Source organism: Chrysemys picta, chromosome 17 (assembly GCF_011386835.1).
Source record: "Chrysemys picta bellii isolate R12L10 chromosome 17, ASM1138683v2, whole genome shotgun sequence".
Lineage (NCBI taxonomy): Eukaryota > Metazoa > Chordata > Testudines > Emydidae > Chrysemys > Chrysemys picta.
In genome coordinates this window covers 9920675-9931742 of record NC_088807.1, presented here as the reverse complement: position 1 = coordinate 9931742, position 11068 = coordinate 9920675, and the positions used below count along the sequence as shown (strand labels likewise).

Genomic DNA, 11068 nt, shown 5'->3' with positions numbered 1-11068 from the left:
ATTAATCCACTCACTGCTATGCCTCCCCCAGGCATGGCATCCCTGGACTCTTACTAGGCTAGCACCCTCTGCTGACGATTGCTCCAGCGCAGTGGCGATTTCTGTGCCAGGTAACTTGGACCTCTGCTGGATCACCATGTTTAGTCCACCCCTTCCGAGGGACAACTGTACAAAAATGTCTAACAGAAACAATTCCTTCCTCCTTCTCTGGGGTGACTCCTCAGTCTGTCCTCAGCTCAGCCTGCTACCCCTGGCTGGGCTTAGTGACCATCTCTGTGCACTTGTATGCCCCCTTCCTTGGAGCCAAGAGGGGAATCCAGTCCCACTCTCAACACCAGGTTCTGGCCCCTGTACTGAACAGCTAGGTCTGCTCCTTTACCTGTGTCGGGGTTTTCTCTGGGCCACTTCCTACATCTCTTCTCAAATTCCCTCTGGCAGACCCAGAACACTGCATTGAAAGACCCATTGCACAGCCACAGCTGGCCTGGATCAGCTGACTCAGGCTTGCAGGGCTTGGGCTGCAGGGCTAAAAATTGCAGTATAGACATCGGGCTCAAGCTGGAGCCCAGGTTCTGAAATCCCATGAGAGGGGAGGATCTCAGAGACCAGGCTCCATCACAAATCTGAACGTTTATACTGCAGTTTAGTCCCACAGTGTAAGCCCCACAAACCCAGGTCCATTGACTTGTCTGAGACACAATGCTATAGGTTTTTATTGCAGTGTAGACATATCCCGGTCACTTCTCAGGTTCCCTGCCTGGAGAGTTTCTTCCCTGCTCTGAGCTTCCTTTCCTGCTATGGCTCCCCCTGCTGCCTCAAAGCACTGCAGCAGCCTTTATGCTCTCTGCAGCATCTACAGGGAACTTTTATACAGGAATCACCCAATTCCTCTCAGGTGAGGCCCATCCTGTAATCAGAACTGGCTTATCCCCAGGCTCCAGCCAAGGGTCAAGTTAAAGCAAAGCAGAGTGAATAACTGATTGTTCAGTTCGGTGGCCAAACTAAACAAAAGAACAAAATATGTTTTGTTTCTAACCTAGACTGATTTTATTTCCTTGCTGAAAAGAACCCCTCCTCCCAATTTCGCTTGGGTCAATTTGAAACGAAATGAAAAGTCAATAAAATGATTTTTTTTTTAATGAAATGCCAGTTCAGTTCTACTTTTTTTTTAATGTTGATTTAAAATGAACTGTCAGAACAGATCAGTTCAGCGTTTTCTAAATGGACTGTTTTGACATTTCTGAAATGTTTGTTTTCAGTTTTTCTTTTGTCTGAAACTATTCACTGAAACCTACCTGAGTTCACTAATAATTTTTGTGCCCTGAAAAGTGCATTCTTTAGCAAATTATTGTTCATTTGTTGTCTTAAAATCAAGTTTAGATGTCTGTCTAAAATACACACTCTTGCTTATCCAGAAGATATTTGGCTTGGTAGAGAAATCAATTCATGAAATTCTCTGTCTTGTGTTATGCATGTTAGACTTTGCCTAAGTTACCTACGTGCTTTTGAATAGTTTACCCTTTGGGATTATTGTCTAAAGCAGGTAAACATGAGCTGCCTGGTGAGCAAGAAGTGAGCAAAGTTCAAAGTGGAGTTAAGATGCAAATTTTTACCAGTGAGGGTAATTAACCAGCGGGACAATTTACCAAGGGTTGTGGCAAATATTCCATGATTTGTCTTAAAATCAAGTTTAGACGCCTTTCTAAACGACACACTGGAGCTCACTTGGAAGCTATGGGCTTGATAAAGGAATTAGCAGGTGAAATTCTCTGTCCTGTGCTATTCAGGAAGTCAGACTAGATGATCATGATGGTCCCTTTTAGATTTCAAATCTAGGAATCCTGCAGTATAGTGTGTAGCAGCATTTGTAGAATTGGAAACGTCATCCACCAACAGGACTGCAAATACTATTCAAAAACTTTACAACATTTACTTCCCCCTCCCCTCCAGCAGCTTCCTCGGGCTGCACTGAGCCATACAGCTGTGTTCCCCCTTCCCCAAAAAGGAAGGGACAATGGCTCATAAAGGAAAGAAATGACTGTGCTTGATATCTCCCATTATCCCTTTAAAAAGCTCTGAAAGGTTTCAGCTACAGAGTATCTACTTTTAGATTTATATATTCTTTAAAAAAAATATTGGTCTCATTCATAAAAAGTTAGGCCTAGAACTGCAAGTGCAACATATTAATAAACCTAATTTGTTTGCTCAGTCACCATGTTTATGCAGGCAAATCTGATAAGTGTGAACACAAATCACATTTGCTTGTCAAGGTGCCTCATTGCATGTAAACTTGTGATAGCTGCATGCACAAACTAGGTATGCAGCGTTACATGTATTTTTCACACGTAAAAGTGTCCCCGATTTCTGAAAACTCTGGGCCTTTATGTGAATTTTTCACAGCCTCTTTCATTCTGCTTCTGTTAAACATGGTATGTGAATTTCATTACAGGGAATGGAAGAGATTGACAACCTTGAAAAGTTAATGTACTGATGTATCCATAAAGCAAGGACATGCAAACATTCCCCATAGACTGCTGATTGACAGTTCAGCTTCCCCCTGCTCTGGAGAGATCAACTCTATGATTGAGAAGGGGATTTCTGTCTCCTTGGCCCATTCAGTCCTGGCCATCTCTGCTAGATGGCCCATAAGGGGGGTGGGGTGGGACAATTGGTGCCTGTTGTTATTTTAAATGTAGCCTGTATGCTGAGTAGAAGCAGATTTCAGGTTTTTGAAGGTCAGTTGCCTGTTGAAGGAGAAATCAGTGACAGAGTCTGGGTATTTTATTAGTGTAATTTGTTTATTTACACCATATACACCAGTCCTGGAACAGAGTTGGTCATAAATAGCATGCAGCTAAACGTTTTTTTCTTCAGAAATCTCAGCCAAAGTACCAATTCACAGTTCTGCATCAGGATTTGACACTAGTTACAGAGATGAAGGCAGAGAACAAACTCTTGCTGTTACCAACAGCTCATCCAAAGAAACTACATTGCAAAGGTACTAATAATACAACATTTTTTCATAAACTATTCACTGCTCACATGCCAAGAAATGGGACTAGTGAGACTATGAATAAAAGAAAAGACCACTATCTGCTGACTCCCACCATAACAGCATTTTTTGTGTCACTCTAGAACAGACCTATTGTGTTTATTCTTAATGATGGACAAAGCCCTGGCTGGGATGATTTAGTTGGGGTTGGTCCTGCTTTGAGCAGGAAGTTGGACTAGATGACCTCCTGAGGTCCCTTCCAACCCTAATCTTCTATGATTCTATGGATCCAAATCTCAGTCAGTCTGACATTTACTCTTGTGTGAAAATGAGGAGACTCAGAAAGAGGCTAAGTGTTAGAGACAAGCTGATCTGACCAGGAAATTACATCACAGATGATGTAATTTGTATAGCAGAGAATCCTCTTCACTGTCCCTTGTGGCTCATTATGACAAATCCTGTCCTCTTTCACACCTCTCTGAAATCAGGGCAGAACTGGGTCTGTTATTGCTAAAACCTGTGAAGAAGTTCCTGAAGGCAGACACTGTGAGACAAGGCAATGAAAGGCTTAACTCCAAAAAGGGCAGCAAAAGGGGAGATAATAAATAACCTGTAAGCAGTTGTTTCCTGGTTGATGCCTGTTTGTTTGCAGACACAGTTCGATCGCACAGCATAGCTGCAGAGAGAGGTCTGTCTTAGGGTACATCTACACTACAGGGGGGAGTCGATTTAAGATACGCAAATTCAGCTACGTGAATAGCGTAGCTGAATTCGACGTATCGCAGCCGACTTACCCAGCTGTGAGGACGGCAGCAAAATCGACTTCTGCGGCTTTCTGTCGACGGCGCTTACTCCCACCTCCGCTGGTGGAGTAAGAGCGTCGATTCGGGGATCGATTGTCGTGTCCCGACGGGACGCGATAAATCGATCCCCGAGAGGTCGATTTCTACCCGTCGATTCAGGCGGGTAGTGTAGACCTAGCCTTAGAGGCAACCACAGCATAAGGTGACAACTTCATTCACCCAAGCATCTGCAGAGAGTTCCTTGTGAAGATGCTTCATCTACCACTAGTCAGTGACCATTCCCCATGACTCAGCCCCGATTTAGCAATGCAGAAAGGCTGGTGTTAATACAACATAAGATACAGTCTCTTCAATGATTTGGCAACACAATTATATGTCTGGCCAGATATGTAAACATACCTCAATTGCTATTCTTTGTATGTTAATGTTTTCATTGATTTTAAAGCCAGAAAGCGCTGGTGTGACCATCTAGTCTGACCTCCAGCATAACACAGATCAGAGAATCCCAGCCAATTATTCCTGGATGAAGTCCAGTACCTTGTGACTGAGTAACAGCAGACCTTTAAGAAAACCATCTAGTCTTGATTTAAGGACTCCAAGTGATGGAGAATCTACTTCATCCCTAGGGAAGTTGTTCCAAAGGTTAGTTACTTTCACTTAAAAATTTTGCACCTTGAAGTCTTAACTTACCCACACTAGACATTTGTAAAGGATACTGAAAGTTTATCACTGTAAATGTGGCCCTGGGCTTTCTGGTGAACATGTGTCCAACAGAAATTGCAAAGGTGAGAGGTAGCAGGCCAGAAAAAGACAAACAGGAAGGATGGGAACTCTGAGTAATCAACTTAATCCAGTTTCCTCCATTATCTTCTTGATGTAATAGAAATCGTGAGTCCAGGATGGAGGACTCTGTCCTAGGAAAAAATAGCTCTGAAAACAATTGGGGGTCATTGTGGATAATGATTGGAACATGAGCTCCCAGTGTGATTCTGTGGCCAAACAGGGGAAACCCGGGGTAGGAGTAGGGAGTTATACTACTTCCATATTTGGCATTGTTGCAACCACAGCTTGAATACTGTGTTCGATTCTGGTGTCCATAATTCAAGAAATATGTTGATAAATTGGAACAGGTTCAGAGAAGAGCCACAAGAATGATCAAAGGATTAGAAAACCCGCCTAGTAATGATAGACTCAAGGAGCTCAATCTGTTTAGTGTAACAAAGAGAAGATTAAGGGGTGACTTGATTACAGTGTATAAGTGCCTGGGGAACATCTTTTGGGAACATAAATTTTATATTAGAGGGCTCTTGAATCAAGGGTCTAATGGTATCCAATGGCTGGAAGTTGAAGCTAGACAAATTCAGACAGGAAATAAGGTGTAAGTTGTTGAAAATGAAGATAATTAACCACTGGAAAAAACTTGCAAAAGATTATGATGAATTCTCCATCACTGACAATTTTAAAATCAAGATTGGGTGTTTTTCTACAAGATCTGCTCTAGTTCACACAGGAATTATTTGGGGGCAGTTCTTTGGCCTGTTTTATACAGGAGGCCAGACAGATGATCACAGTGGTCCTTCCGGCCTTAGAATCTATGAATTGTCAAGACTACTACAGTTTGGTACGAGTGATGGTTTGGTGAGGAAATTTGAGAAAGATGACAAGTCCCTATTTACCACCTCCCCTGCCTTTCAACTTAAATGCAACTGATCTCTGTGCAGAATTTAAGATGTAGACAGATTCTTTCCCCATCTATGAAGTTGCCTGTAGATACACAAAGCAGATAATATGAAATGAGCTTTCCTACACTCTAAAGGACCTCTTGTGCAAAGGATTTTCTCTATTTACCAAAAAAGGAAGCAATGAATGAACAATCAAAAGCAGCCTTAGATGTTAAATTTACACCCCACACAAATGTAAGATCTGAACAATGCAAATTCAGCAAGAGAATGCAAATAAATGAATCCATCAGCTCATATGTAAACACATGAAGGGAACTTGGTTAAACACTGGAATAAATTGCCAAGGGAGGTTGTGGAATCTCCATCTCTGGAGATATTTAAGAGTAGGTTAGATAAATGTCTATCAGGGATGGTCTAGACAGTATTTGGTCCTGCCATGCGGGCAGGGGACTGGACTCGATGACCTCTCGAGGTCCCTTCCAGTCCTAGAATCTATGAATCTATGAAAACTAGCTAAGTCTTACAATTTTGCTACAGTTGACTCAGACATAATTTGTGATTGGATTTGGGAAAAGTGTTCTCATAATACACTGTGTGAAAGGCCTTGTCTAAACATAGAAGCTGCACTGGTATAAATGATAAGTTTCATTAAATTGTACAACTATTTTAGTTCTGTGTTCCCACAGCTGATATTGCACTGTAACGGGCGGTGCTCACCACCGTGGCACCTCCTGCTGGTTGCTCTGGGAATTAGCTCTGTCAAGCTCTGGAGCGTCCTCTGTGGATGGTGTCTCACCCATTGTCTGCCCTGCTGTTTGTCTCCACCACCGGGACATGCGTCACTCTCTGGACCACACTGTCCTCTTCAGGTGGCCAGTGGGCAGTGTCCACTACTCCATTCTCACCTCTTTTCAGGGTGGGGGTGAGGGTGGCAGAGTAACGGCAGTCCCTCAGCTTGCCCCTGACTCAGTGGCCAGCCACAACCCAAAAATCTAGCCCCTCACCTTAGGGGCAAGTTGCAGTCTGTATCAGTCATGCTCCTCTGCAGCCAGGTGCAGTGTAAAGAGAAATGGGGGTGGGGGGGATCCAGGCCTGCCCATTACTCTGGGTCCTGACCCAGAGACACTCTAGCAGCAGCCTCTCTCTGCCATCCTGCTTTCCCCTTGTCTGCCTATCATCCCTGAGCCATTTCCCCTTTGGCCTTTGCACCTTCTTGACCCTTTTTAGCAGAGGCTGCAGTGTGGCAAGTAAGGGGCCTGAGCTCTCTTCTGCTCCCTACAGCCTGCCCAGCACTGCTCTGTCCAAGGCTGCCTATTTCTTGGCCCTGATTGGCTCCCCACAGGCCCTTGCTGATTGGCTGATGGTCTGTGCAGCCTCTCTGGCTTGTTCCAGCCCTTTTACCCTATACAAACAACAGCATTTGTGTCTACATCGGGGCACTCTGAATCTATTTAAGTACAGTGCAGTGTGGGTAGGTTGCTCTGCCTTCAGATTCACTAACAAATTTATGGGCTATTTTGTGCAGCATTGTGGTGTACATACTGGTGTTCTAGGGTATTATGGGAGCAGGGTCAAACACCCACTATCTCTTCTGCTGTTGCTCATAACTCACCTAGTGTTTATGCCATTTCCAAACTGCTCCCTGTCAGCATGGAGGGTCCCAGGAAACTGATATGACCCTGTACATTATTATGAGAGTTAAGCAGATATTGTCTTTCTGGTGAAACCATGGCACTGTGTCTGAGGTACCAGCTAAGTGAATCTGCCGGGGCGGGGGCGGGGGAGTTCTCAGAAGAAAACCCATGTTCCTGTTGGATCTGTTCTCAGATCATCTGTACTTACTGCAGCAATGCTCTGAGGCCATCCAACGAGCACTCAAGGATGTGATGTGATTGTTATGCAGACATATGACGACTTCAAGTTCTGGAAGGCCACATTTCTGGATCTGTGCACTGAGCTAGCCTCTGCAGCTCAGGATCACCAACAACAAGAGTGAGGGCATGGAAAAGCTAATGATTATCACAATATAGAAGCTTCCCACCCCAGATTGGTATTGGTGAATCAGACTGGTGTAGGGAAGTCATTGGTCATGGAGGTCTGCAAGACAGAACTTTGGACACATTGGTTGAATGAATAGTTTATTTGATGAGAAATGCAGTTTTGGTGGGTCTGAAACTTTGCAAATCAGAGTAAGTGATTTCTGAACAAAATGTTTCTGAACAAAATTAAAAGTCAAAAACATTGTTTTGAAATTATCAGAACAAACCATTTTGTCTTTATAAAAACAAAAACATTTTTCAGACAAAATTACTTGCCTATTTGTGAATAATTTCAGTGCCCCCTAAAACAGTGGTTCTCAAAGTCGGTCTGCTGCTTGTTCAGGGAAAGCCCCTGGCGGGCCAGGCCGGTTTGTTTACCTGCCGCAAATGAAAACCCCGTGTTTTGGTTTGGTTTTCCATTCTGTTTAGTTTTCATTTCTGGTGTTTTACATTTAAAAAAATGGGTTTGGGGTTGTTGGGATGAGTTAGTTATGGTAAGAAAAAAAATCCATTTCAGTTTAACATGAACAGAATTTTTTTCTCCAAAAATTTTGGTTCTTCCCCTGAACTGAAAAATCCCTTATGGGAGAAGTTACTAGTATTAAAGGTTACTATAGAAATGAGGAGTCCTTGTGGCACCTTAGAGACTAACAAATTTATGTAGGCATAAGCTTTCATGGGCAATAACCCACTTCATCAGATACATGGAGTGAAAAATACAGTAGGCAGGTATATTTATACAGCACATGAAAAGATGGGAGTTGCCTTACCAAGTCGGGGGGTCAGTGCTAACGAGGCTAATTCAATCAGGGTGGATGTGGCCCATTCCCAACAGTTGACAAGATGGAATGAATATCAACAGAGGGAAAATTACTTTTTGTAGTGCTAAGGAGGCCAATTCAGTCAGGTGGATGTGGCCTCTAAGGTGCCACAAGAACTTCTCTTTGTTTTTTTTTCTGATACAGACTAACATGGCTACCCTTCTGAAAGGTTAATATGTAACCAGCTCTCTTGTGCTTTCACTTTCCCTGATCACAGTTCAGATACAATCCCTTTGTTGAGGAGGTGGAAGATACATTCACTCTTCGTTCCTCACGCACATTTCCCATTTCAGTTTGTTGGGTTTTTAGTGTGACACAGGAGCTATCTTCATGGATGGCTGAATTGAGAACTCTTCCAGCTCAAGGGACATTTTGAAGCACTGAGGTAGGTTCCTCTCCATCATTCTCTGGGCCTGCACACTTTTCCAAGCAGCCTGTAACTGTCCCTGGGAACATACCCCAATGATGTGTGATTCCTTACTCTGTCCTTAATTTACTTATTGTATCATGTTGCCTTGTGGTGTTTGTGAGTGGAAGTCAAGACCTTTTGATAGCGGGGTGTAACAGGGCATATAGATTTGCCACATGATTTCTAGCAAAGAATCACAGCCCTGCCTCAGTGATGTCTGTTATGTTCACGGCACACACAGAGAGAAGTTAGATAAAAACATAAATACTGTTGCTGGAAGGTTGCACTGTAACACTGCTCATTCTTAGAAGCCAGGACAATAACACCCAGTAACCAAAACCAGACAGTGACAAATCAGGCTGCTCCCCATGGCAGACCCCTTTCATGCCACTTTGCTCTAGGCTGGGTCTTTTGAGACTGATGCTACTTGCATGCTTCCCTACAAAGCTCTCTAACCTGCAAGCAGGACAAGGAAACCCCACCATTCTCAGAGTGATAGTTAATAATTCCAGCATTGTCCTCAGAATACCACAAAACCCTTAAGAGATGTCACTCAGCCAGATGGTGCTGTGAGGCTTTTGGGGGAAAGACTAGCAAGAGTTTCTGGGTCACAGCTGGAAGAGGCCTCTGTGAGCCAACAGCTGGGCTGCTGTCCCAAGAGGGAGACCTGGATAGAAAACAGGAAGTTCTGGAGATGTGAGAGCTGCCCTGTGTGTTGTTCTGTTTGGGCTGGAATAAGGCAATCCAGAGCCACGTGCCAGCCATGACACTGCAGGGGAAGGAGGGTCAAGGGGAGGGTGGGGAGCTCGGCGGCTTCACTCCTATGTCCCCATTCCTGTGCCATGTGTAGAGATATGTTTGTGCAAGCTTATCATTTAGAGAGCTTTCATCATAAGGGACAGTATTATGAATATAGGAATTTTGAGCCATGCCCTAGAAGCCGGGATGCAGAGCACAGTGTTCACCACAGACACTCTCTAGTTTGTTTTTTAATCAAAGCTTTAATCCTTTCTTATTCACCGGTTTGTTGTTTAATGGACCCCAAGATCATTCCATGGTGTCAGAAGTGCCGAATGAGAAGGAGACTGCAGCAGTCACCTTGAGGTTAACTCCTGTGTTTGAAACCGAAAGCAGAGGAAAGAGGAGCAGGTGGAGCAGAGAAGGAGAAAAACAGGGAAGAAACAGAAGCTTTTGTATGTATTTTAAGAGCCCAATAGCTGCTTGACTAGTTTAAGAACCTGCCTCCAGTCTACAATTGTCAGGTAATGTTGCAGAGAACTGGAAAAAATTCCGACAGAGATTTGAATTGTAATTGTCAGCTGTAGGGACAGAGGAGAAAAATTATAAAGTGCAGTCATCGATCTTTTTGCATGTTGTTGTGGAGGAAGCACTGGATATTTATAACTACTTTAAGTTTGAAGAGGGTGAAAGCATGAAGTTAAGTTCAAGTACTGACTAATTGTGAGAAACATTACATGCCAAAAAGGAATGAGACCTTTCAGAGATGCACATTTCTTGTACGTGTACATAATCCAGATAAACAAGCAGGCCCTCCAGATATCCATCCATGTAGAAAGGGGCCATTTGCACTTCATGATAAACTCAAGGCTAAGATTGAATGTATGGAAGCAATGCAAGTAATACAAAAAAAATTGAGGAGCCAATGGAATGGGTGAGCTCCCTGGTCATTGTGGAGAAAAATAATTGCTAGTTACACATATGCTTAGATCCAGGAAATTTCAATAAGGCTATTAAAAGAGAATATTTCAAACTGCCAGCCAGAGAAGAGATTATGACTGAATTTGCAAATGTACAAGATTTCAGTAATTGGATGCCACCTCAGGATTTCAGTGCTTAAATTAACTCAAGAACTTATGAGTCAACAGTGTGCCCTTGTTGCCAAGAAGGCTAATGGCAGTTTGGGCTGTATAAGTAGGGGCATTGCCAGCAGATCGAGGGACATGATCATTTCCCTCTATTCCCCTCTGGAGTACTGTGTCCAGTTTTGGGCCCCACACTACAAGAAGGATGTGGGAAAATTGGAAAGAGTCCAGCGGAGGGCAACAAAAATGATTAGGGGCCTGGAGCACATGACTTATGAGGAGAGGCTGAGGGAACTGGGATTGTTTAGTCTGCAGAAGAGAAGAATGAGGGGGCAATGGATAGCTGCTTTCAACTACCTGAAGGGGGGTTCCAAAGAGGATGGATCTAGACTGTTCTCAATGGTACCTGATGACAGAACAAGGAGTAATGGTCTCAAGTGTGCAGTGGGAGAAGTTTAGGTTGGATATTAGGAAAAACTTTTTCACTAGGAGGGTGGTA

General features: G+C 43.5%; 1 protein-coding gene across 1 annotated transcript in view; it reads left to right on the top strand.

The window, feature by feature from the left end:
- Positions 1-8557: 8557 nt before the first annotated feature.
- Positions 8558-11068, top strand: part of LOC135976288 (butyrophilin subfamily 3 member A2-like) — a 31491-nt gene continuing 28980 nt past the window's right edge. Inside the window, exon 1 of the mRNA XM_065571319.1 lies at positions 8558-8722. The gene's annotated coding sequence lies outside the window, so the exon portion shown is untranslated. The remainder of the gene's footprint in view (positions 8723-11068) is intronic.